Raw genomic sequence first — 27321 nt, 5'->3', positions numbered from 1 at the left:
AGTATAGAAAGCCTTCTGGGGCAACCTGGATTGGGCAGTCCCTTGGAATTGCAGGGCGGTCCCCATGCAATATATACAGTAGGGATTTACTCTAGTTAATTGAATAACCAGAGAATCTCCTAAAAATTGTGAATATGTCTAGCACTGCTATCAGCGACTTCTTGGGGGCTGCTAGGAACAACAGGATATCATCCGCGTATAGTGATATACGGTCTTCCCACGACGGGGCCCACTTTAATCCCCGTATGACCAGGTCCCTTCGGATCCAAGCCGCAAGGGGCTAAGCGCCAGGGCAAAGAGAAACGGGGAGAGGGGACACCCTTGCCTTGTGCCGTGGCCCAACTCGAAAGGCGCAGATCGTCTGTTATTCACCATGACCTGTGCCAAGGGCTTGGTGAAGAGAAGCCTAACCCATCGGATGAAACCTTCCCCGAATCTGAACTTCTTTAATACTGCAAACAGGTAGGGCCACTCTATAGTGTTGAACGCCATTGTGGCGTCTAGCGAGACTAAGATTGCCGGTTCTCTTATCGTTTCCAACCTCCCCATTACTCCATGCAGTCGCCGGAGGTTCAGGGCTGTGTTTCGGTGGGGCATGAAGCCTGACTGATCTGGGTGGACTAGGTCCCCAATCACTTTAATCAGCCGGTTGGCCAGTACCTTAGCGAGAATTTTGGGTTTAGAGTTGAGAAGGGTGATGGGTCTGTATGACATACAACTCGGTCTTTGTAGATTGTTACTATCCTCTCCCTGCTCTCCGCGAACATAGCCCTCAGTCGTGGGGCCAATCTTTCTGGTGCAAGTTTATACAGCTTGATTGGTAGGCCGTTAGGGCCCGATGCCTTGCCTGCCTGAAGGCTTCTAATCGCTGTTGCTATTTCATCATTGGTGAATTCACTGTCTAGACGTGCTCAGTCCCTGGGTGGTAGGGGGGAAGGACACAATCCCTAAGCATGGACTGGGAGTCCTTCTCCGATTGTTGTCTGTGCGATTCGTAGATGTTACTATAGTGGGCCGCGAAAGTGTTTACAATTGCTTGCGGGTCTGTGAGTACGTGGCCATCTTTATTGAGTATTTCCGGCACTAATCTGGATGACATTTCTCTTTTGTCCAACCATGCCAGGAGTTTCCCAGCTTTGTCCCCTAGGTCATATACTCTACCCTCCAAATCCCGTGCCTCAGACTTCACCCTATCCGTTGCTATAGCCCTATATTTGTCTTTTTTAAGCAATAAGGCGTGCGTCTTTTCGGGCGTCACTCCTTCCTCCAAACTTCTCTCTAGGACGAGGATCTCGCTCTCTACACTCACCAGGTCCTTCATATTGTCTTTCCGTTTACCTGCTATTAAAGGGAGCGCCTGCCCTCGGAGCACCATTTTAAATGCTTCCCACAGCGTCTGGGAGGAGTCAACTGTACCCTCGTTCTCTTGGAAATAGCTATACATCGTTTCCACAAGGGCCTTGCGTATGGCAGGGTCTCGGAGGTGCCACGGGTTGATAAAAGCCACCCTGCCCTCCCCCCTCCACCCCAGCGCTACCTGCGTCCAGACTGGGGAGTGGTCGGAGATACCCCTAGTTAGATGTCTTCTTTCATGGATGTTCCTTAGCCGTGTGGAGGGGACGATAATGTAGTCGATTCTGGAAAAACTGTTATGGGCCCCAGAGTAGAATGTGTGTGGATACTATCTGGATGGAACACCCTCCAGGCGTCAGCTAAACCAAGTGCTTCCAGGAAATACGACAACCATTTCGCCCCTGTACCCACAGCACGTGGGGAATGTCTGTCTAATTCTACCGAGACCTCCGAGTTAAAGTCTCCTCCCATTACTAATAGGCTGTCCGGCATTGAGAGAAGTACCGTTCCGAGGTTCTTGAATGTCCGGGCCTGCAATCCCGGAGGGACATAGACTGATAAACAAGTGACCGTATGCCCCTCCCACTGTCCCGTAATATCTGCATATCTCCCTAGGTCATCTGACCAAGTGAATTGAATCATAAGGGGAAGGGATTGACGCAACAATATTCCTACCCCACCAAAGTTGGTGGTAAAGCCCGCATGTGCCGCTAATTTATAACCCAATCTGTTTAGCGCCCTACAAGTGTGGCCCATCAGGTGGGTCTCCTGAAGAAGGACCACATCCGGTGCCTGTCTCCTGATGTATTGTAACACCACACTGCGCTTGATCTTGTCCCGCAACCCATCTACGTTCCAACTCAATATCTTAAGATTGCAGACCTTCCCCATGAGTATTCAATTTGTCCTTAGTGACTGTCTCTCCCCACATTGCTATCTTATTCCGTGCTGACTCCAAACATATAAAACATACAAAACACATACCTGAAAACCAGACTCAACAACCCCCCTCCCTGCCCCCCTGCACTTTGTGCCCAAACCCGCCCATATTTCAAACTTACTTACAGAGTGCCTGTCGCCCAACTTAAACTAAAAGTAGTAATGTGGGTGTGTAAGGGTCACTCCATTCCTTCCCCCCCCTAAGATTATAAAGCAAAAATGTCTCATCTGCTCTTCCGGATAGCATGTCCCACGATCTGTGCCTCTCTTGGCACTGCTGGAACCCCTGATGACATCTTCCCTCTCGTCTGGAGTCTGAGGTCTTCGTGACCACTGGGGACTACACAATTACACAGAGGACATCCAGCTTCCTAGTCCTCCAGCTGACTTATGGTCGGGGTAGCCCTTTAGTCCGCTGTTCTGGGGTCTTGCTCCCTGTCTCTACACCAGATCTCCAGCCAGTCCAATGCTGATTCCGGGGTGTCGAAGAACCAGGTTTTGCCATCACCTTCGACTCGTATTCGTGCAGGAAACAGCATGGCGTATTTCACTCCTCCCTAGAAAGGATCTGCGTTGCCGCTGCACTGCCTGTGTGAAATCCGGGAAAAAGGAGATTGTTGCGTTGTCGTATTTGAGTGGGTGGCCGGCTCTAGCGTTCTGGAGGATCACATCTCTCTCACGATAATTCAACACTCGCGCTAACATCGGCCTTGAGGGGGCTCCCGGTTTTGGTCATCCACCCAAGACTCTATGCGCTCTCTCTACAACAAAGAATTTTGAGAGGCCTTTAGGTTGGAGGTGCTTGAGTATAAGTTCCTCGATGAATAGGTCCGGGGTCTGCCCCTTCGCGCGCGCCGGCAATGTGTAATTTCTTTTATTTAAATGTTTCCCATGTCTTCGTTGCTTGATTTTGTGCGTGAGAAAGTGTCACTCATACTCGTTGAAATGTCACTCATAATTACACTGAAATTATGAAAATGTCACACATAGTAATTTGAAACCTTGGCAGCTATGAGTCGGCTGGAGATGGGGGTTTGGGTGATGGTGTGTCTTGAGCTTTGGGGTAGCCATTTGAATATCTTGTGATGCATGTGGAGGATGAAGAAACAGGAGGAGGAGAGGGAGATGACCTGAGTCATCATATTTAGCTTGTTGTGCAGAATGATGCCAAGGTTCCTAGCATCACCAGTGGGGTTAGGAGTAGGTCCGAGTTCTGTCGGCCACCAGCATGCGTCCCATTGGGAGCTTTTGTTTCTTCAAATCAGCACCTCTGTCTTGTCTGTGTTGAGCTTCAGGCAGTTGTCCTTCACCCAGTTGGTGATGTCTGTCATGCAACTGTGGAAGTTGATCTTGATGTTGGTGGTGTCTTTGGAGAGGGAGAGAATAAGCTGTGTGTGTTCGGCGTAGGATATGATGTGTGGAGTCCGTGGGTTTTTGCGACGCTGGCCGGAGGTGTCATATATGTGTTGAAGAAGGTGGAACTAAGTGAGGATTCTTGTGGTACTCCACAGGTGATTTCCTTGGGTTCAGAGGTGAAGGGAGACTTTTGACGTTCTTCCGGTGAGGAAAGAGGTGATCCTTCTGAGAGCGGCTCCTTGGATGTCTATGTTGTGCAGCCTTGTGATGAGTGTGTGGGGAGACCATATCAAAGGCTTCTAGGAGATCTAGAAGGATCAGAGTCGCAGTGTCTACTTGGTCAAGTAGGGTTCGGATTTAATTGGCAGCCACAATGAGTTCTGTCTCAGTGCAGTGGTTGCTGCGAAATACGGATTGGGATGGAGTCAGGTAGGAGGTTCCGCTCCAGATGTGAGGAGAGTTGTTAGTTGATGGCTTTTTCTAATATTTTGGCGGGAGCAGGAACATTGGTCTGTAGTTGTTGAGTTCGCTGGGGTCTGCTAATGTGTTCTTTAGTAGAGAGTTGATTCTGCATGTTTCCAGCCCTCGGAGAAGGCGACTGTGGCAATATAGGTGTTGAACAAGGTGGTGAATACATGGCTGATTCTGGCTTTGCTTAGGTTGCAGGTGAGGGCATGGGTTGGTTGGGGTCCCTGAGTGGACCGAGTTCATGATGGAGTTTGTGTCCTATAGACATGTTAACCCAAAGTATGTTTCCAATGGTTGGTTACATCAACAGTGAATGATTGCTTCAAGGCTATGGCTGATTCTAAAGTATTGAATTTGGACCGGATGGTGGCAGCTCACTTGGCATTGTTGCTTAATTTTGATATTGCTTGATTTTCCAAGTCTAATACTTTTATTTCAATTACCGGAACTCGTGCTCCCAGTGGAGCAAGGAGTGGGTAAAACTCTGCAAACCCAGTTGGCTGAGCAGAATTATTCAGCACCCCTAGATTTGTCCCCTGTATGGCATAAAGGAGTGTTCCCCTGCCCTGAGTGCTCAACTGTATTAGATCCGGGCTGCTGACTTTTTATTTTGGTCCTAGCGTCACACCAATCTAAATATGTGTGCTGTGGCTTAGACTGCCCCTGACTGTGACAGGTCCTGGCCCTGTCCTGTGATATGGAGGATTGCTCCAGATGGGCCCTCAGAGTAGACTGTCGGCTACCGTTCCTGTCATGGGTATGGAGCATACAGCAATGATGAGAGCATGATGTACTTAAGCAAGTTAATAGTGTGAGGAAATCTTTTTAATCTGGGTCACTCAGTTGGAAGTCTACTAGCCCAGCTGTGTAAAATACAGTTTCTGTGTGTATGCACAGACCTTTGCACTGACATCCAGGGTGTGTGTTAAGCATGGCTGTGAGTGTATCAAGTGTACCGCTTACATAGTGTGAGTGAGCCAGAGCAATGCAGGCCTGTGCAGTCCATTTTGGATACCCCTGGCCTGGCATAGCAAGGAGTGTAAATACTAAATTTCTGACAGTGTAAGTATATTAGACGCACTCTTGTAGTTGGAGGGAGGAGTGAAGAATGGTGGCAGGGCTGCCTTTAGACGTTTTATGTACTTTTTGGTTAGCAAAGATCTGCTGATTAGTCTTCAATAGAACTGCCAACTATCAGATGGCATGAATGAGCTTTGGGACTGTAGACTCTTTGGTGAAATGGGAGAAAGCCTTTAGGTGAGGCCTGCCCTTCTATTTTACCTTATTGCTCCTTCAATTGGGTTCATGACAACCAGATGCAGAAATATTACACCTCTATCCAGGATGGAGCTCCAGTGGTATCTGCAGTGAGAAACTTCACTCTATGCAAAGGTTGTTTCTAGACAGTAACCTGGAAAAGACACTTAAAAGAAGAATCAGAACCCCAAACAGGTTCAAAATTCTGAAACAGTGGAACCACATCATCCGTACGTAAAAAGTGAACCATAAACCACCCCACTGTATTCCAGTTCAACAGAGACACATCGTGGTGGCCCGCGGAGCTGGGGATCCCTCCCTCTCCAGTCAACAAGGCAAAAAATCTGGGCGTCATCATTGACACCACTTTATCCTTTTCACATCATGCAAAGACGCTTACCTCGTCAATCTCTTTCACTTTGAAAATCCTGAGGAAAATTCTTCCATTGGTCCCATTAGAGTTACAGAAAACAGTGTAAGCAGCTTTAGTCCTATCTAAGCTTGATTACTGTAACGGGATATTGGTTGGAGTAAACAAATCAGTAGTGGCAAAATTGCAGGTACACCAAAACTGCGCAGCTCAGCTGCTCTTTCGCCTAGCCAAATATTCATCAACCAGACAGGCTCTTAACACCTAGCACTGGCTGCCTGTGGAGAAGAGAATCAAGTTTAAGGAGCTTTGCATCGCCTTCAAGGCTCTGCATAACCTTGGTCCTGTTTACCTAACAGATCGCTTCCAATGGCATATTACAGCACGTACACTTCGGTCTGCCTCTCTGAAGCTCGTGAAAGAACCCAAGTTCCGTCTTCTCAGATGGGGTGGTAAAAGCTTCACATGCGTCACATCCAGATGGTGGAATGACATGCCAATAAAGTTAAAAAACTCCCCTGATCTACTCTGCTTTAGGAAGGGACTTAAAACCTGGCTTTATACCCAAGAACCTCTCGTAAACAACCTGGTCGTAACATCTCTTGGTTGGTCTATGTATTGAGCTGCAAGCGCCTAGACGCCCTTGGGTAGTAGCACGCTATATAAATATATAAATAAATAAATACATAAAATTCTTCATGAACACAAAAAGAAGTGTTCTGCAGAGTACTCAAAGGGCTGCTGTTCAACCAGGACTGGTTTCTGCCTGACAGCCAGTCTCTCAGAGGTGAAGGGACGTTACCTGAAGTCTGGCTTTCCTGCTGCAGGAGCAATGCTAAGAAGACCACCTATGTGCTGAGAGAGAGAGAGAGAAAGAGAGAGAACGAGAGAGAGAGAGAGAGAGAGCCTGTCCTTGCAAAAGGAAAGGCTGTCCAGGAAGGAGTGAGTTCTAGTGTGTTCCCCACCCGCTGTTGGACAGCAGGGAAGAAGCAGGCTGCACAAAAGCAAATTGAAAGGACCCTGGTGACTGTGGGGCACCAGACTCTCACTCCATCCTGGCAGGAGAAGCTACTTCACAATTACATGATTGCTTAATGCCTGGTCAGGGCTGCAATAGTCTGACCACAGAAGGCCCAATCAGGGCTACATCTGCTGAATACAGTTGACCCGGTTGTTAGCTGCACCTGCTGATAGCTAAGGAACCCCTGGGACTGCATCTAACTGCAGTCTGGCCTGGAGAGCAACCTTTCAGGGCTGCTGACTGCCCGACACACAGGCAACACTTGCTATGGTGAATCTGCAACAGCAAAACCTCAGTAGCATGATCATCAACTTCATCCACCCGGGCTCCAGCACCACAATCTCTGAAGGAGAGGCTGGGGTGACATGCTGGTATACTCAGCCCATGCCTAGCTCTGGAAAATTCGGCTATGGACTTGCTGGTTCTCCACTGCTTTTTTGAGTGTGCTGAAGAGCAGCTTCAGGTACATGTTGGCCGTACAAATGACTTGTAAAAACTCATCTATCTCAATAAAGGCATAAGATTAGGAGTGACAGCTTTTTTAAACTGTAGGTAACCGAAGTTCTACCTGAGCCTGATTCACACTACTACTGTTTGCCATTAGAGATGGGAGGAACCCAAAACCCGGTGAGATGGCCTGGGTTGGAACAGAGAGGGCGCCTGGTAGGTTTAATGCCTACATGAAATAGGAACCACAGTGACTGACTTGTGTATGTTTATTAAAGTGTATTTAGTACAACTGTGTATGGAAAGAAGTTTCTTTCTTGTAATTATAAACACTGATATGGACATTGCATTTTTTTGCGTCTTATGAGTGATTGTTTTCGGTGAGCTCGAGCACCCCCCCCACTATCTCCCTGAGAAGCCTGTGGCTCACCCTCGCTACCCTGACAGTCATGTGCAGATGGGGTTGTACTTGGCCTTGTTTGGAGAGCAATAGTAGGACTAGCCCAAGACAAAAGTGGCAAAAGACCTCAACCCTCACAGTTGAGGCTGACCAGGCCACAGACTGGTGTCTAGCATGGCTATTTCTGCATATCCCGTCTCCTGAAAGCTGAGCAGAATATTCAATAATGTTTTGCATCACCACGGTTTGAATTAGCTGAAAATGCGTGCTAATTGTAAATCTGTTTCAAGTAGCGGTCTTCAAAAATATCTTGGGCAGGCCCAAAAAAAATCCTTAACCCCTTCTGTGCCACGCCCTTTCCCCCTCCTGTGCCGGGCGTTTAATTAGTGGGTGGGGTTCATGACGAGATAGTCTCGTCATGGGCACAGCGCGACCGTGCTCCATGACGAGACTATCTCGTCATGGGCACAGAAGAGGTTAAGATAGTTGTAAGTAAAGCAACAAAACACTCTGAACTTTTGATCAAATAATTACATTGTTCTAATTTGAGGGAAAACAGCACACAGGAGGAAAAAATGTGTTTAATGTCATTTCAAAAAATGCTTTTATTTCCTATTTGTGGGCATAGGGAAAAAGTTCTTTTGTATTTTGGATAGGTTTTTAAGTGATATTTTTCTGAGTTCACTAGTGGCTGTAATTCTTGAGAAATAGCACTGCCAAAGAGCCAGTCGGGTGGTGTCTTCATTTATTCAGCCTTTCATAAAGTGTGGTTTAAACATCCTAGAACAGTAGCATACAGCATTTCATCAAACTTTCTTCTTGTACTAGGGTGAAAGAGGCTGTTAGCAAGAGATGATCCCACACAGCTCAGTTCAGACCAAAATCTGGTTCAACGATAACCTGGACGGATTAAAACATAATTTCATGCAATGCCAAGACGTTCTGAATCACCCCAGATTCCAACCTCAGCCTTAAGTAGACAGCCTGGAAACAGCTCTCTTTACTAAAGAAAGTGATAGCATTTCTTCCAGAAAGAGACTTCAGAACTGCTGTTAAAATTATTATACTCTTGCCTCTAGTTGACAGTAAGGTGCTCCTCTAGGCCCTTCAGACTTAACATTACCCTCTCTTAATGGCATTCTAAACAAAGCAGCACATCTTATATATGGGCCTGAAGAAATATGACCACATAACCCCCACACTTGAGACTCTGCACTGACTTCCCTTGCCAGTCCGAACCTTTTTTCGAAACTGGCACCTCTCCCTATCTGACTAACAAGCTCACAAACTTCTGTGGCTTTAGGTACTGCCGCAGTCAGGATACCATCAGACTGGAGATCAAAAAGTGCAAAAAAGAAAAAAGCAGGGTAACACACCTTCTCCATCTACACACCCAGAATTTGGAATGACATCTCCATTTCCACCAGGACTGCCCCAACCCTGTCTTTTAAAGAACAGTGCATCACAGTGCAATTAAGAGTCCACTTTAGAAACCAGTCACTCCTTCTATCACATAGAAACATAACATAAAATGTAAGCTTTACATCCTCTTCCCTTTGGTCACCTCCACTAGACTGCTGTTTGTCCCCAGACTACACCAGTCTAGGCTTGATGGTCAGACCTTTTCTGTCGTGTATCCCAAACTCTGAAATTCTCTTCCACTTCATTTTACTGCAGAAACTCATCTTCTTCCCTTTTCCAATACCATAAAAATCTGATTGTTTACAATGGCCTAATTTTCCCATCCACTCTGTTGAACACCTTAGAAACTTGAGAAACGAATGGAGATGCTGCTTTACGCTTTACAAAACCAATGTAAAATAGCACTTCAACTGTATCTTTGTCTTTGTACAATAATCCTTTCTGCAACGTTGCAATAAATGCATGCGTACAAATAAATGTGGATCCTCATAGAGTGTTATAAGTCTCATGCAGGCCCATTGCCGTTTTCCCAATGTCAGCATGAGCACGTTGCAGACAGTCCTCTACTTTGAACACGTTACCTTACAGATATATTTTGCTTTATGCCACAATCTGCTTTCACACAAAACATGCTGTTGTGTTTCGCTTTTTCTTTTCCTGGGATTTAGTCTTGACATATAGACATGGTAGAAAAACAATTCCCCTTGTTATTCTGTTCTGGTCAGGCCCTAGCACCAGAAAAAGCATGCAAATGCAGCTGTTGTTTGAGAACATGTACTTTCTATCATATAGGCACACACAGATAGGTAACAAACACTTGGGGAAAAAACGTTCCAGGGAAAAGATAGTGACAGCATCAGGGATGTAAAGCTTTCATCTGCGTATACTGCTGCTAACACCTAGAGATTTTCTGATATATATATTACCTACTGGCGGTCGCCAGTAGTTAGTTATAGTTAGGACCTAGTTTCCATAGGAAAAGCGTTTTTTGTTTTCCCAATATCTTTGGCGCCGGTTGACGAATCTTCACGAAATGACGCTCCGGTCAGCTCCTGTCTTGAAAGTTTCGGGGTGATTCGTCAAGCGGGGGCCGAGAAAAAAGGGGTGTCCCAAAACGTGTTTTCTCCATGTTATTTTCCATAGGAAACTTTCGACACGGCTACAGCCCAAACTGCTGAACGGAATTACACCAAATTTTGCAAAAACGGTAGCCCTTGGTTCAGAAAGAGTCCTTTTTGTTAAATAGTGAAAATCTGTTCAGTAGTTCCTGAAACATTCCAAAAATAGAGGTCGGAATATCAATTTCCCATAGGAAGCTTTAGCCAAGGCTACAGCCCGAACTGCTGAACAGAATTACACCAAATTTGGCAAAAGGGTAGTGCTTGGTTCAGAAAGTGTCCTTTTTTTTAAATGGTGTAAATCCATTCAGTAGTTGCTGAGAAATTCAAAAAATAAAAGTTTTGATATCTAGGGCAGCGGTGGATTTGCGAACCCTCCCAACCACGAGCTTCACTGTGATTGGCTGCCAACACTCCAAACCAGGAAGTGTTGGCAGCCATCTTGTGACTCAGTAGAACTGAGTCACAAGAAAACAGTAAAACAAAGGTGAAAAAAAGAAAAGGGGGCAGGGTAATAACACCCTGACCCCCCTTGCCTGCTCAGGAAGTCCCACAATGACCCCCAGGTCCAAAAAAAGCTTTTTTTTCTTACAAAGAATTGGCGAAATACACGCTGGGGTCACGAATCCCGCTGAAATGTAAAAAGAAAATGAAGTGCGGGCTCCCGAGCTTCATTTAATTGAGGCCCCCGGGTGGGCCAGTTCGCAGGGGCATTGCCCAAAAATATATGTGGGGGCCCGTGGGGGCACCCGCAGCCCCGGGAACCGCCACTTCCCTGGGGCTATGTTCATAATATGCGGGAGGGCACGCAGCCCTCCTGCAGCCCAGGGGACCACCACCTCCAGAGATTGTTTAATTTGCTTTCTCGAGTGAGAGAACGAGCTGAGAGATGAACTGAAATCGAAATTAAAATGTCACGCGAGGGCACGCCTCCCCTGGATATGGATCTGGAAGGCTGGAGAGCAGGGTGCCTGTGGGTGCTGGAGAGATAACACCCCTGTGGATGGAAACAAGACCCACAGCTGGGTGCAGCCAGGTGGACATCTCTCCCCTAGTCAAGACTCTTTTTCCGCACGTGTGCCCTCTTTCTCCTATTAGCCCGAAGCTCCTCGGGGACTGATAGCAGCACTGGGGGCAGCTGGGTGTGACTGACCTGAAACGTCATCATAAGGGCCACATTAGAGAAAGGTCACACCACAGACCCCCCAATTGCCACAGCTCCAGCCCCAGATGAAGGGTGTCCGGGAGAACCCCGGTCTACCACGGACGGTACACCTCTCAGAGCAGGCCAACGTGGTTGGCACGACCCACGCTGCCAGCGCCCGAGGAGTCGGAGGGCGCACCCGCTCAGCAGCCGCCTCCGGGGGGCAGGCAGCCCAGCTATTTTTGGAACTGAATGTTGGATCTGCCTGCAAGCTGAGGAGGGCGTGGGGCTGGGCTCGGGGTCTCTCCCTCGCTATGTATCTGTGAGGGAATGTGAGAGGGGGTCCCTCACTCGGAGTGCAGAGACTGAGTTCAAGCAGAGCACAGGGAAGAAGGAAGCTCTTCAGCATGGACACCGGACGAGGTGGCTAGGAACGGGGAGTAAAACCTGCCACCTCACAACGCACATAGCACCAGCAGGACTTCATTACTCCAGGAACATCTCTCCTCAGCTCTCCTCCGGTGGGACATCTCTACTCCAGCCGGACATCTCTCCACCAGTGACACAGCTCTCCACCAGTGGGACATCTCTCCTCTGGTTTGGCATCTCTCCACTGGTAGGACATCTCTGCCCCTGGCACAAATGGGTCCATCTCTACTCCAGCGAGACACATCTTTGGTATGGGACAGTTTTCCCAAGAAACGTTGCCCCCAAAAGGACAGTCGCTCATCCTATGAGAAATCTCTGCTCCTATGGGACATGTTTGGGATATCACCAGCCAGGAAACATGTCCGAATATGGGACGTCTTGCCTCTGAAGAGACGCTATTCTTCCTGGAACATCTAATCTCATACGTAAGGGGGGCTGTTTGCAGGACGCCCCCTCTGTGAGACAAATCTCTCCCATTAGGAAACTTTTATCCTGTACGGCATCTCTCCTTTCGAAAAAAATATTTTCTTCAGTGAAGCATCCCTCCTCCTGGAAGAAGCTTTGAGAATATCTGCATTTCTACAGCATGGACTGCGGGACAGCCCTCCCACACTGTGGTATCTCCCTCCTGTGTGGTATCTCCCCATCTCTTGTAAGGCAGCTCTCTCACTGAAGTACATCACCTCCCCCTATTGAGAAGGGTTGACCATGAGATATCTGGGGATAAACTGAACTGCATGCTGGGGAGGGCACAGGAGCTGAAACCCGCTGCCGGTGAACCCCTCACCCTTCTGGGAGACTTCACTCCAGCGTCCAGAGGCTGAGGACTAACAACTGCTCTCCCTTCTAAAGCGCCCTGAAGCCCACCCACTGACCCATCATTCCCAGACCCTTTACCCTGTGCCCGTCACGCTACCACCTTGGCCCTTGACCCCCAGCTCTGGTCCCCATTCCTATAACCCGCTTTTTCCATCTCCCAGCTCAGCCTCTGACTTGGCAGTGGTTCTCGGCTGCTAACTCTGTCTCTCTATGAGGAGCGTTCGGCCTCCTTTACATAAGTTCCCGGCGCAGGCTCTGAGTCGGCTCCGGTACCAAGCCCTGGCCTCCTTCTCAACCACCCCCGGCTCGGCACTGGTCCTCGGCCGCTGACTCGGTCCCAGGTCCCGACCCTTGGCCTCCTTCTCACCCGCTCCAGGCTCCTGCACTGACTCGCCACTGGTCCTCTGCCACTGACTCAGCCCCCCCATGCCCCTTCCCTCGGCCAATTCCAGGTCTATTATGCCAGAGCCGCCCGCCCCGGGCCTGTGCAGTCGCCATCGAATCCCCAGCCCGGACCGCACCCGTCATGAAGGAGAAGTCCAAGAATGCGGCCAACAGCCGGCAGGAGATGGAGAACGGCAAGTTCTATGAGCTGGCCAAGCTGCTGCCTCTGCCAGCCGCCATCACCGCGCAGCTGGACAAGGCGTCCATCATCTGCCTCACCACCAACTACCTCAAGATGTGGGCCATCTTCCCCGAAGGTAAGGGGGGCCCTGCTGCGGCCGAGGTGTGCAGGAGCTGCGTGCCTGTATGTGCAGGATGCAAGTGTGTGTGCAAGATGCCGATGTGTGTGAAAGCTGCACAGGTGCATGCAAACAGCATGTGTGTGCCAAGCTGCTGAGATGTGTGTGAGCTGCATGTGTGTGCACCCTGCAAGTGTGCACGTGTGCAGGCTGCAAGTGTGTGTGTGTGTGTGTGTGTGTGTGCAAGCAGCAAGTGTGAGTGAAAGCGACTGAGGTGTCTTCAAGCTGCCCTGTGAGAGCTGCCGCGGCGTGTGCAAACTGCAGGTGCATGTGTAAACTGCTGTGTGCGGGCTGTGGATGAGTGTGCATTCTGTGGAGCTGTTGCTCGCTTTTGTGTGAAGCCTGCAGGGGACTGTGTGTCACCTGCCAGGGTGTGTGTGAAATCTGCTGGACACTTTATATAATTCTGGAGTCGCCATGCACCACCTGTTCCGGTCAGAGTGTGACCCGCTTGGGTCTGGGTGCTACATGGTGTGTGAGCACCTTGGGTCACAGTGAGTTGCTTGCTGGGGTCCTTGTACAACCGTCAGAGAGTGTGCAATCTTCTCGGGTACACGTGCCACCTGCTTGGGTCCATGTGAAACCCACTGTGTGTGTGTGAGCCTCTATGGCCTGTGTGGTTGACCTCCCGGGGAGTGTGCATGTATCCTATAAGGCTGGTATGGGATCCGCCGAACTGTGTCTGTCAGTATGATCTGCCGGTGACTGAGTGCAATATGCTAGGGGGTGTCCATATACCTGGGCACTCTCGGAACAGCTTTCCGGGGTGTGTGGAACCTATCGGTGTTTTTGCAACTTCACCGGGTGCAGATTCAACCTACTAGTGTGTGTGCAACTTCACCCGGTGCAGATTCAACCTACCAGTGTGTGTGCAACTTCACCTGGTGCAGATTCAACCTACCAGTGTGTGTGCAACTTCACCCGGTGCAGATTCAACCTACCAGTGTGTGTGCAACTTCACCATAAATTCAACCTACCGGGGATTGTGCACATTTCTGGGCCCGTCTGCGACCTGCAGGGCTCTGCCTGTGACCTGCTCACGAGAGCCCGCGCGCCACCTCCAGAGTCCTGTGTGCAAATCCTGAGCTCTGTGCGTGAATCTCAGAGCAGTGCAAGCCCGAGGAGGCAGGGTCACACACGCCCTAGAAAATTGGACAAAAATGCCGACAGGACGATTCTGAACACATGGGGCCTTCCGCCAGTAATGGGACACTTTCCATGTGGGTCGTGCAGTGTTTGCCATCTAACTTTCACCACAAAACAACTATCACTGGAACCCGGCAAACAATGGTTGCAAAGGTCCCACACAAAATGTAACTCTACCAACGTGATATACCTGATCACATGCCCTTGTGGACTCAGGTATGTGGTAATGACAGCACGAAAAATAATACAAAGAATTTGTGAACATCGGAGTAATATTCAATGTCGCAAGAGTACCACAAAACTCACAGAACATTTCCAACTGTCCAATCATACCACGAACGATCTGAGCTGGACTATTATCGAACAACCTTATGTAGGTTCAAACAGCCACCAGACGCTCTTTAAAAAAGGACAGCGGTGGATTTATCATTTGTCCACACACCGCACAGGACTTAATGATAATATTCCATGGGGCACAGTTCTTAAAAGTTAACTTTCATTTCTGAAACAGTGTTATGAACAGTGTTATCCAGATCTCAAGCTCATCCTTTTGATTAGAGATCTATCCAGATACTATCTTTCAGACTCTTGGTCTACATTGCACCAACAATCTCCCACTAAAGGATGTATCTGCTCAAATGCAATTCAAACTAGAATTGGTGATTTTATCCTACTTCTAATTATTACTGTGAAAATCATCGCAGATTTATTTGTTGGAAGTGCCATCGTCCAATTTGCCCTTCCCACCATTAACCATGACTATTTCATTAGTAATTGAGCTATTCCCACCACTATTACGTTTGTTTGACATTTAATTCTGGGTCTGATGAAATTGAGTTCTGAAATAATATTTGCACGGAATTAGGTTTGTTCAAACTTTGTTCCTGAGACTGACTACTAAAGTTCAGTCCAATACCACTACTTCCGCGCGGTCTAGTTGTTATTACATCGTAACCCGGACGTAGCACGTCATACGCGCTCCGCCGGTGTCACGTGACCGCTAAACAAGCATTTCTATTCATGATTGCCACGACGCAGCAACATTCGGGCAGAGGAGGATAGGGTTAGGTGCCTAACGGGAGTATGTGAGCATAGAAGTAAGTTTACTGGGGGTTGTGGACGGGTTCCCTTTGCACTAATTTTTCATTAATTACAGCTTACGTTCTTGCACCTTTTGTTTAGATCAGCATACCGATCCCCCCTCGCGGACCCATGACGCAAAACGAGTCCAATTCTTATGTAAGCTGCCATGTTTTCCATGCTAGTAGCGTTCTTCCGCATATACATACATATGCCCATGCGCTTTTACCCACCTGTATAGCGCTATTTTAACATTTAAGTATGTTTTTATTAGGAGCACGGGTTATTGAGCACCAATAGTAATGATTATATTACATACTTTATATACGCGTAAATGATGCGCGTAATCGCCTTCATCAAGAGGGCCGAATATACTACAGTGGGTTCTTCTGTAGTTTGAACCCCTCCGTCAAAAGAAAACTATTTATGTTCGGAGTGGCTGTATCGAATGGACACGGGTGCCAGAGATAAGGGCACTAGTGGTGTCACAGTTTGGAAACGCTTCCCTTACACAGCATGGGATTGCTAAAACACCCTACACCATTTGGATGGCATTTAAACAGTTGACCACTGATTGTATTGTACAACTCTTTGTGTGTCATGTTTATTTTTTCTTACAGAGTCTAGTGGCCTAGGAAATCCCAGGAGGCCTAACTGGTAGAACCGTGACTTTTACCGTATACACAGTTCCATTGGTTAGGGTGCGCCTTAGCGAGCGCATACCGCCATGGAACTCTTTCGGTCCTGATGAATGCTTAGCGAATATGCATAGATAAGCTGAAACATGTTGACCATTTTCTATCACTCATTCTATCAAATCGGACGGTCCTGGTCAACCTAACTAGCCAGTTAACGTCCGCCACACTTTTTTAATGGTCGCCGGTTTTCCACCATTACAATTAGTTCTGGTTAAAACCTGCCACCCTTTAAATTCACATTACTCATCACGCTCACATCCTTGCACAAAAAACCTGCTCCGCTGTAACTCAGGCATTGTAGCACACCAGGGAGACATTCAGCCTCTCTGGTGGGAACCCAATGATGAAGCATGTCACCAACCAGGTTGGTGAGTGAGGGTTCTTTTAAAGAAATAAGTCTTTCCCTGTGCTGTTCTATTTTCTAAATATAACAGTCACTATTGTGTTGTTTTTGAGCAGATTCATTCTACCAGTGTGTGTGCAACTTCACCCGGTGCAGATTCAACCTACCAGTGTGTGTGCAACTTCACCATAAATTCAACCTACCGGGGATTGTGCAAATTTATAGGCCCGTCTGCGACCTGCAGGGCTCTGCCTGTGACCTGCTCACGAGAGCCCGTGTGCCACCTCCAGAGGCCTGTGTGCAAATCCTGAGCTCTGTGCGTGAGTCTCAGAGCAGTGCAAGCCCGAGGAGGCAGGGTCATTGTTTTCTATTCTTAGCAGTAGTAATATTTTTATTGTTTTCATGATTATTGCTATTCATGCGCCAGGTCGTGCAGGCTGGCCGTGCAGTTCCCTGCTCAGTCCCAGTAATGCCGCGTCTACAGAGCCCGTCCTTCCCCCGAGATCACAAGGCCCGAGGGCCTGGAAGTAACAGGGTTTATACGGCATCCTTGGGTCCAGCCTCACGTCACCGTAGGTTACTTCTGGGAGCTCAGTCATAAAGAAACAGACACATCTATAATAATAAAATAACAACAGCAATAGAAGGGATGTTAGTAATTATAATGATTATTTTAATTTTAATGAACGTTTGACCCAGGAAGACCACAGCATGAATTCAGGTCTGAGATATATAAAATCCTCCTGCTGCCCCTCACACGGCGGTATTTGCAATGTCCAGAGCAGCAGGCTGAGGTCGCATCCTTAAATGGCATGGAACGTTCTTGCCACAAATTCCAGCCCAGAGAGCAGGCACCTGTTTTTTTGTTTTGTTTTTATAAAACATTGTTTTACTCTCGAACACTACCAGTAAATAGTGCTTTGTCCACGGCTGTATTATCTCAAGGCACTGAATATCTATGATCTCCGGGAGACTCGGATAAATATTTTTTAGGCCGCGGGTCGGGATTTATTATTTGGGTGCCTAGACTCTCTTCGATACCTTTAGGTGCTACCAGGAGCATGTACATCAAGAACAATTAAAAACATGACTGGTTGTATGAAAAAATCTTCTCTGTTTAGGAGTGCAATGTGTGTGCGCATGCGGCATATATACATGAGTTTAAAAACGTGGCGCGTGTTAAGTTGGGGGATTAAGTCTTCTTGTATCCTGAGGGTCCCTGGGGGCCAACTAGCCCACCAGGTACCTTCAGTAAGCGCAACAGAGTAGCGTTGCAGAGAGGTGAAAAAAGGGGCGTGGCCTTGGACCACCTCTCTGCAACGCAGCTCTGTGGTGCTTACTGGAGGTACCTGGTGGGCTAGTCTAATCTCCCAACCAATGGCGTCACTAGGGTTGGTGTCACCCGGTGCGGGTAACTCATGGTGTCACCCCCTCACGACTTACTGCATGGACCTCCTCCGCTCCGAGTCCGCCAGTGGACACAGTTGGCAAATAACGGGACCATACAGAATCCTTAGTAACGTTTGTAAATGTAGGTCCTATATTTACAAAATGTGCCTGTTAACAACAGTGTGATAATGACTCATTAATCAGGTTGTACAGTGGGCTGGTGTGGTGTTCCCACTATCCAGCAACACGATATATCAGTGGTCGAAGTGGGGGAAAAAAGTAGGGGAACTGTGAGCGGAGAATCAGAGGGCGGGAATAACCCAAGGATTGGATCAGTGGGCAGAGCCAGAGGCGTGGCCAGAATGCGCAAACATCCCAATTTTTTGTATTTGTTTGGATTCACTGCCCAGTTTTATCAACCAATGGATACACATGATGAAGACTCCATCTCCAAAATCCTCTCTACCTTAAAACCGAACAACCATTTCAATGACCCGCTCCCTGCCAACTGCCTTACGGTTGTCACCCAATCCATTATTCCCAGCTGGACTTCAATAATCAATGCCTCCCTTCAGCAGGGAATGATGCCAGACTCTCTAAAAGCCGGCCAAGTCCTCCCCATCCTGAAAAAGCCATCGCTGGACCCAGCCTCCCCAGACAACTTCAGGCCCATCTCCAACATCCCCCTCTTAGCCAAAGTGTTGGAGAAATGTGTGCAACAGCAGCTTAGTCACCACATCAACAACTTCCACCTCCTTGATGACTTTCAATCCGGATTTAGACCTGGGCACAGCACAGAAACCACCATGCTTCACATAGTCGATGATGCCCTCCAAGCCCTCGACCAAGGCAAAACTTGTCTCCTAATCCTCCTGGACTTATCCTCGGCCTTCGACACAGTCAACCATGAAAAATTACTCGAACGCCTCAAACTCAGAATGGGCTTAGATGGCACTGTTCTAGATTGGTTTAGTTCCTTCCTCCATAACCGGTCACAGAGATTCCTGATTGATGGCAACCTTTCATCACCATCGCCGGTCACAGTTGGAGTCCCCCAAGGATCAACCCTGTCCCCCACCCTCTTCAACCTCTACCTAGAACCGCTTACCGAAGTATTGCGCGCAGCTAACATCTCCTATCATATGTATGCCGATGACACCCAGATCTACATCAAAACCTCTTCTCTCGAAGAGATTATCTCCCTGAACGAAGCCCTGATACTCACTGTACAATGGCTCGCATCCAACCAAATTAAACTCAATGCAAAGAAAACAGAATTTCTCCTGATCTCCCCTCCCAATGCCAACTTAGAGATTCAATCATGGATCAAGGGTATTACAGCCTTAAATTGCCCACCGACCATTGTGAATTCGGCTAAATCCCTGGGCATTACCCTTGACACAAACCTTAACATGAGGGACCACATAAATTATATGGCTAAAACAGCCAGATTCCATCTGAGCTACCTTAGGAAATTGAAACCCTTCCTTGATGCCCCCGACCTAAAAATGGCAGTTCAAGCACTCGTCATCTCTAGACTGGAATATGGCTGCTCAACCCTCTCGGGCTTACCCAAGATCTCCCTGGCACCTCTAAAAGCCTGCCTCAACGCGGCTGCCAGACTACTGACTGGCACTAGGAAATACGATCATATTTCCCCACACCTGAAAGCTCTCAACTGGCTTCCCTTGGAGGCAAGAATACAGCTCAAACTAGCATGCATCACGCACAAAGCTTTACACTCTAACTCCCCCGCATATCTGACACAGAAACTCATGATCTCCGGAGGAACCAGAAACTCCAGATCCGCCAGGGATTTCCTGCTCCAACCTGCACGTTTTCGGAAAAAAAAAACGTACAATCGGGCCTTCTCAGGGGCTGCTCCACGAATATGGAACTCTCTCCCACCCCACATCAGAAGAATCACCTCACTGTCTCACTTCAAAAAGGATGCCAAAATCTTCCTTATGGGCAAATTTCTCGTCTAACACTACCTCAACTACTTCTTTGGCATAGCCTATGACGGCCCACTACCTCCCCCCTAACTACCGGGTCTCCCGAAACACCAGAATCTTGGGACCGGGTCAGAATTATTGAAAATGTACTCTGTAAATATGGTTTGTCGCTCTTTGTAATCGGTTATGTAAAATGTAAATACATGCTTTGTGTATATATATTCCTGCACTATACTGCTACTTGAGCTGTAACTGGTCGACTCTAAATCTGTCTGTATATTGCTTTGCTCCCCTGTAAAGCGCTCTGATACCCTAACGGGTCAAGTTCGCGCTCTGTAAAACACATAAATAAAATAAAATAAAATAAAATAATGATTATTTAAGGTTATAATGAGTTATTGACAGTAAAATGTATTCACAAAGTGGGATATGCTTCTAATCACAGAATGTCCCCAAATACGATAAAATGTGGAAGCACAAGCCATTTGATCCGAGCCATGGAGTTTCTGTCATCAGCACTTCTCCCTTTTCCAAAACAGCAGTTCAAACATGAATGGCTAAAAATCCTAGTTTGCAAATGTTTTCTAAATAATAATGGCTCTGCCATATTTGACTCATAATGCAAGATCTGCAGCATGATCTGACCATTTAAACTAATAAATTGTTTGTAGCTCAAACGTATCAAAAGTTAATAAAAAATGTGACTTGTGATGCTGCGGAATAGATGACAGTTAATAGCTCACTATTCTATGTTAGGATTTTAACTTATAAACTGCAAGTAACAAAAGGATCTCTATGACAAAAGCAGTAGCCCACTGGCCTATTTACATTATGTGCACTTTGTGGTCTGCATGGTACATGTTCTTTGCAGCAGGTACATTAACCCTCTGAGCTACCTATCCATGAGTCAAATCTTCCATTAGACAAAATTCCGATCTCTCTCTAGGAAGAACATTAATCATCAGAGTCATCATGATATTTTTATTGTTACCGAAAATTACTGGAGGCCAGGAAGGAGGCAGCAAGTGCTTTTAAAACCATAATATACTTGCAAAAATGATGCCTCCACCTAAAGTCAGCCTCTGGTGCGGTCACACCGGTTGCACCGCCCTAGAGCTGGCCCTTCTCAAGGGCCCTGTGATCTCAGTGACAGGGTCACTGTTGTTCTAGGGTGTACTGCTTCATAGGTCTGCCCGCAAGACTGGAGGTGAACTTCAGTATGAATAGTGGTGGACAAGCCTTGAAGGTTAACCTACACTTGTCATGCTAGGGTCCACCTGCTGGTGCTACGACACCGGGCTTCTAATGTCTTGCGAAGCCTTCTAAGGTCTAGCATGAGATAGTGCTCTCTCAGGAGAGTGGTCTGGCGGACTGGTTATTAAGGCTGAATCTGGTTCCCCAGTTCCAAATTCAGCAGCTCTGGCCATAGTGCCACATCCTCTCCCCCACTGAACACCATACTGCCTTCAACTACAACCTAATTGTTGCCGGCTATAAACACCTGGATGCGGCTCAATTTAAATTACGCACTGGGCAAGAGCAATATGTGGCCTACAAAAAGAAAAGTGACTGCATCCTGGAAAAAGCAAACAATCATAGGGAATACAAAATTTTGCAAACCATGTGGAATGTAAGCAGGAACAACATGGTTACCTTAACGCTTTTACACTCACTGTTCAGAAGTCAGTGAGTGCTTTTGCCTGAAAAGTTAAGGACATGACAACAGGGCCCTGAATGGACCCATTTCAATGGCCATTGCTAATATCCTTTCAAAACGTAAGCAGTATGGTAAAATAAGACAACATCCCTAGATACAGAGCAGCAGTACAAATTTTGTTTTGCAATCCTCACATTGCAGTACCTCCAGGATTGGTGCACTAGTTCCAAACCCAGGGAAAACAAAGCCAAGACAACAAAAATATCGCTTCACTGGCAAACTCTGTAAAAGTGGCGCTAATGTGTTCGGGTGTGAATAAAATCAATCTGGCCAGTTTGCAACCACTCTGTCTTACTTTATTTAGTTATTTATTTTTCATATTTTTAAACTTTTATTCGAGATGCTGCACTTTGGAATTAAATGTCAGAAAAATACGACATTGATTTCCGGCAAAAGTGATTTTCTTTTTTGGATCCATATCACAGGGAAGCAAATAAAAAAAGGAGAGGAGACAGTGCACGCTGCGCAAAGGCACCTCCTCCTTCTGAAAGGTTAGGTTGCTAGGCGCACACCAGCCCTGTTGGTGTCACCCCATGTGAGGGTGTCACCCGGTGCGGTCCGCACCCCCCGCACCCTCATAGTGACGCCGCTGCTCCCAACTTAAAACAGGCCACGGGGCGCGTTTGCACACTTGTCACATCAGGTCCCACCCGCTCCCTTCACCACTGTGCAAACGCGCCACGTATTTAAACTTGTGTATATATGTTGAACTGAGATGTTACTCGTATGCCTGTCTAAATAACCATGTTTTCAGGAGTTTACGAAAAATCATGAGGTCTGTGCAGGAGTTCCAGTATCTGGGACCTAGTGTGGAGAATCTTGTTCCACCGAAGCGTTTCAGTTTAAAGGAAGGTATAGTCAGGAGACACATATGGGCAGATCGCAGGTTGCTGGTCGGAGTGTATCTATGGATCAGGCTGATGATGAATTTAGGATTTCTGCCATTCAGAGATTTAAAGATAATACATCCCACCTTGAAGGGTCATCTCTGGGTTATAGGGAGCCAGTGCAGCTTCCTTAGAAGAGGAGTGACATGTTGGCGTCTGTTTTCCTGAAGAATCAATCTGGCTGCCTGATTCTGTACTGGTTGAAGACGGTGGGTGAGATTGGGCGGGATGCCGAAGTATAATGAGTTGACGTAATCTATATGTGATATCACCATAGCAAGTACTGCCTGTATTTTTGCTTCCTGCGTAAGGAACCTGCTGATTTTCTTTATTTTTCTTAGTTGGAAGAAGCATTTTGAGATTACGGATCCTATTTGAGTTTTCATTGTAAGCTCATTATTAATTATGACTCCCAGGGATTTGGCAGATATGGAAGGTGTGGGAGGCTGTCCCAGCTCTTTAAGCCAAAAGCGGGAACTCCAGGGGTTTAAGGAGCCTCCCGTAAGAATCACTTCCGTCTTATCAGGGTTTAACTTCAGATGGTTGCTGTTTATCCAGTCACGGATGAACAGCTACGTAGTCTGGAATTCATGAACAGTTGTAGGGGAGATATTGATAGGGAACACTAGTTGGAAGTCGTCCGTGTAGTTGAAAGTTTGAACTTTCCTTTCTTTCTGGGCGTGGATCAGAGGGAGAAGGTATAAATTGAATAAATGAGGGGAAAGTGAGGATCTCTGGGGAACACCGCATGTAGTTCTTATCTTGGAGGTCGTAAATTGGCCTAGGTGGACCGCCAAAAATCGGTTAGTTAAGAAGGAGCCAATCCATTCAAGGACTGTTCCTTGAATTCCTGCGTCCTTGACACGATCGACCAGGATGTTATGGTCGACCGTGTCAAATGCTGCGGAAAGGTCGGGCAACACCAGGGCTTGCGGAGAGCCTCTGTCTGTCTTCTCTTTAAGGGTGTCCAATATTGACAGTATAACTGACTCCGTGCATATATATATGTATATTCATTTTGCTCCTGTAGAAGGGGAGGGAGATTTGGCTACACTGTTGTATACAATGACAGCACCATTTATGATTTACAGACTACTCGCTATGCTAACCTTATTTGTGGTAGGCATTTTCCTACCTGTTGTGGCACGTATACTGCATATTAGAGCCTGATAGTTAAAATAAACATTTTAAACTTTCCTTGTGTCTCTGTCAGAATTTATTGTGGACTAGTACAAGTGTGTGAGTGAAAAGGTGGTTCCTGCAACCGCGATTCTTGAGACGGTCGGGAGTGTTGTGTTCTGGGATGTCTAATCACTTGTTCCTCTGTGAGTGAGCAAGAGGGCAAGTGAAACACTATAGCTAGTCGGTTACGGGCTCATGGGTTCTCAGGAGGTAGGATGACTATGTGCCTGCCTACGAAGGCCCCATAATCCCAGGCATAGTTCTCTGACTCCGCAGAATCCCTGCAACAAAAGATTCTATAAGTAATGCCATTTTAAATATTATTATCTTTAACGTGGGAGGACAATGATTCTTAAAATTAGGGTAAATGCATATGTAAATTAGCAATTAGATATCTAACACCACTTGTGTAGCTTTGTCAGATGCTGCACTTAATTGAAGAAGTGTTTCAGCGAGGACATAACAGGAATGAGTCACCTTATTGTGCAGATAGCCTTCGTGGCTGCACAAATCAATGAATGCCATTCTAGATATAATGAATGTTTGCAAAAAAAAACTACAATACAAGGCTAATATAAACGCCTTTTCATGGAGACCTTGGTGACTGGGAAAAAAGAGAAGATACTGAACACAATAAAAAAAGTAATTACAAATCAGAAATCAAATTAATAGAATGCCATGATTCCTGACCCATAATTGCTTTATTTTCAGTAAGAAGAAACCGTCAATGAGAAGGTCATTGAAAAGTTATATTTCTTTAAAACTCTTGATAATTTCCTTTCAAAATAAGTAAAATAGCTGGATATAAAGACAATAAATTCCTGGCAACATGACAATCCAGGATGAGAAACATCTTTCATTCTGCCTTGTTTTTAATATGTCCTGAAATGAAAGGGTTTTATGTACAATTCATTGAAGCATACTAGGTTTTTCATTGCTGAACACAGTGGAGATTTAACGATGGATTCTATAGAGCAAATAATCAACATTATAGTGAAGAAGTAAATGAAAAATCAAGTAAAATTTCTAATATTCTTGTGATGTCATTTTCCTATCAAATGTAGGTTTTCTAACTACAGGTGTGCCTAAACTGTACATGGGTTTCAAGTGTATTAATAAAGCAATTTTGTATACAAATGTAAAACAATGAATCAAATTGTAAAGTCAAGCATAACGTGAAAGTCTGTGTTTTGAAGGCCCCAAGACCAGGGCTGGTCATGGCAAAACCTAACAACACGAGCCCAGTTGAAAAAAACTAAACTGTACATGTGCTACAAAAGGTGTATGTCTATGTTTTGAGTACATTTCTGAATTTTGGGATTCGATATGGATTGTAGCAGTAGTTCATGAAAGATGCACAAGTCGAAGTTTACCAAAAGGGGAGAAAGATCTTTTATAGGCATTATTGTAGTGTTTGCTATAATAATGAGATACATACATACATTTTCATATCCTAAATGTATAGGCATACATTTACAAAGGCGGAAGTATTATGCAAAAATGTACTTGCTCTTCATAGCGCATTTCCTATCGACAATTGAAAATAAAATCCCTGTGGAAAAATTCCACCTCCTACGGCCCCATCACTTTTGGGAGGGTACACTTTCCATTCCCATAATGAAAATAGATCAACACCTGCCCTTGATATTAGCACAATTTCGACACGGTTAGGGTGCGAATGTACCTTGTAAATGTTTGGGAATACACACAAATGGGAAATGTTGTGGGTGTTCGTCTACTACAAGGAAATTCTACTATTCTCAATCGGTTCACAAGGTAGTATCACTTGGAATCTGTGCAATATGTAAATAAGAGAACGGTGATTAATTTGGGTTTCATTATTAGACCAATTCAAATATTGTGTATTGTGACAAATACATACCTACTGAACATAAAGGACATTATTACAATGTCGGGACCCCGTTGAGGAATCAGGACTGACCGACCTTCGGTTGGTGGTCCCAGCATTACAATGTGACCGCACATGGTGCAGTTGCATACTCCCATTTCTCTATGGCAGCTAGTGCTGCGGCGTTAGCACAAGCTCCCACAGAGAAATGGGATCATCTGTTCACCCCTGCACCGTGTGGCAGGTACCTCAGGGTGCCTGCCATGCGCTTCAGGGATTAACAGGGGGCCCCTTGGTGAAGTGGGCCCTGGTAGGGAACCCCAAAGTCACTTTCTGACAGGCTTTCCATGTCGGAAAGCCCAATATGGAAAGCCTGTGGGAAACCAACATCAAAATCTCTATGACGTAAACTCCGTCTATAGGGATTTCCGGCTGACCTCTGGCTGGCTGACAGGCTCCTTGAGCCTGTCGGAATCCACCCGGAATGACCGACCAGTTTCAGTTTTGACCGTCTGCATCTTAATGCAGCGGTCGAAAGTGAAACCTGTGATTGGACTGCATTGGAGGCTTTACGAGTCTCATCGTAATGAGGCCTTAAATGGCATTAATTGTTAAGAGCAACGTGAACCAGATCCAAGAACGTATACGGGTGATGACTCTGGTTGTGTACCCCTTGTGTATCCCTAGGCAACACTTATATGCAACAATGTGAAGGTAGTAGATACCACCAAAGATCCTACAGTGATCACAAAGATTGACAGTATAGTGCTCATAAACATGCAGCTGAGAAGATAAAATATGCAAGACAACAAACAGTTCCAAAACGTAGTCAATAAGGAAGGATTGGCTGTGCCAATTGACCATCTGACAGCATAGCTTCTTTGCTAGAGTCTAAACCAAAAGAGCACAGTAGTAAAGCTACATAGAGTAATAGATACATGGCTAAATCCCTAATAACAGCATTTGATATGATTTTCATCAGGAAAAGTGCACTAAGCAACTAAAGATGCCAATAAAGGGAGATGTAATAAAAAAAGAATATCAGTGTTTGCTAATGATAAAGACATTATATATCAAGGCTTAAAAATGTACAAAAGCGACTCATCAAACAAGGTGAAAAAACACCAGGAGCGTAACAATAACCCCCGCAGCCCCCGCCGTGCGGGGGGTGCCGAGCTCGATGGGGCCCCCACTGGCTCTGTGCAGGGGCCAGCCTGAGAGGTCCTGACTCACTGGGTGGGGAGCATGGCCCAGCCATGAAAGCATTATGGGTTAGCCAAATGCATTTGAAAGCATGTCCCCGAATCACTGCAATAAAAAAAGATTATATCGCATATTGAGCACCTCTCCATTTGTAAATGTGCTTTAGAGTGAATTCGGCAAGTGCGCACCCAGTGCTCGTCTGTTTACTTATTTTAATATGTTCCAGGCATACAAGCCAGGCCCAGAGACGAGGTGACTATGGTTGCCATGGAACTCGCCTCTGGGCCCAGATTGCTACAACTTTATTTCTAGCATGCATGCCTTTTGTTACATTTCGTCCGGACCCGGGACTCCTGTACTGCTGTGATTGAATTGCGCTCTCTTCACGGGATGTAACGGGTGGTGCCTTGAGAGACCAGAAGTGTAACAGCAGGGTCACTGCCACTCCTGGGCACCATGTTTACAATTACCAGATGCACAGACGGCCCTCTCAGCAGCATGATGAGAGACAGTTTTTAAGTGAGAAGGTAAGCGCTTCACACGAGGCCAGCGCCCAGAGCTCTGCTCAGCCCTTTCTCCAGGGTCG

The sequence above is a fragment of the Triturus cristatus genome, chromosome 2_2, assembly GCF_964204655.1.
Source record: "Triturus cristatus chromosome 2_2, aTriCri1.1, whole genome shotgun sequence".
Taxonomy (NCBI): Eukaryota; Metazoa; Chordata; class Amphibia; order Caudata; family Salamandridae; genus Triturus; species Triturus cristatus.
The sequence above is the reverse complement of the archived record's forward strand: the minus strand, read 5'-3'. Positions refer to the sequence as shown.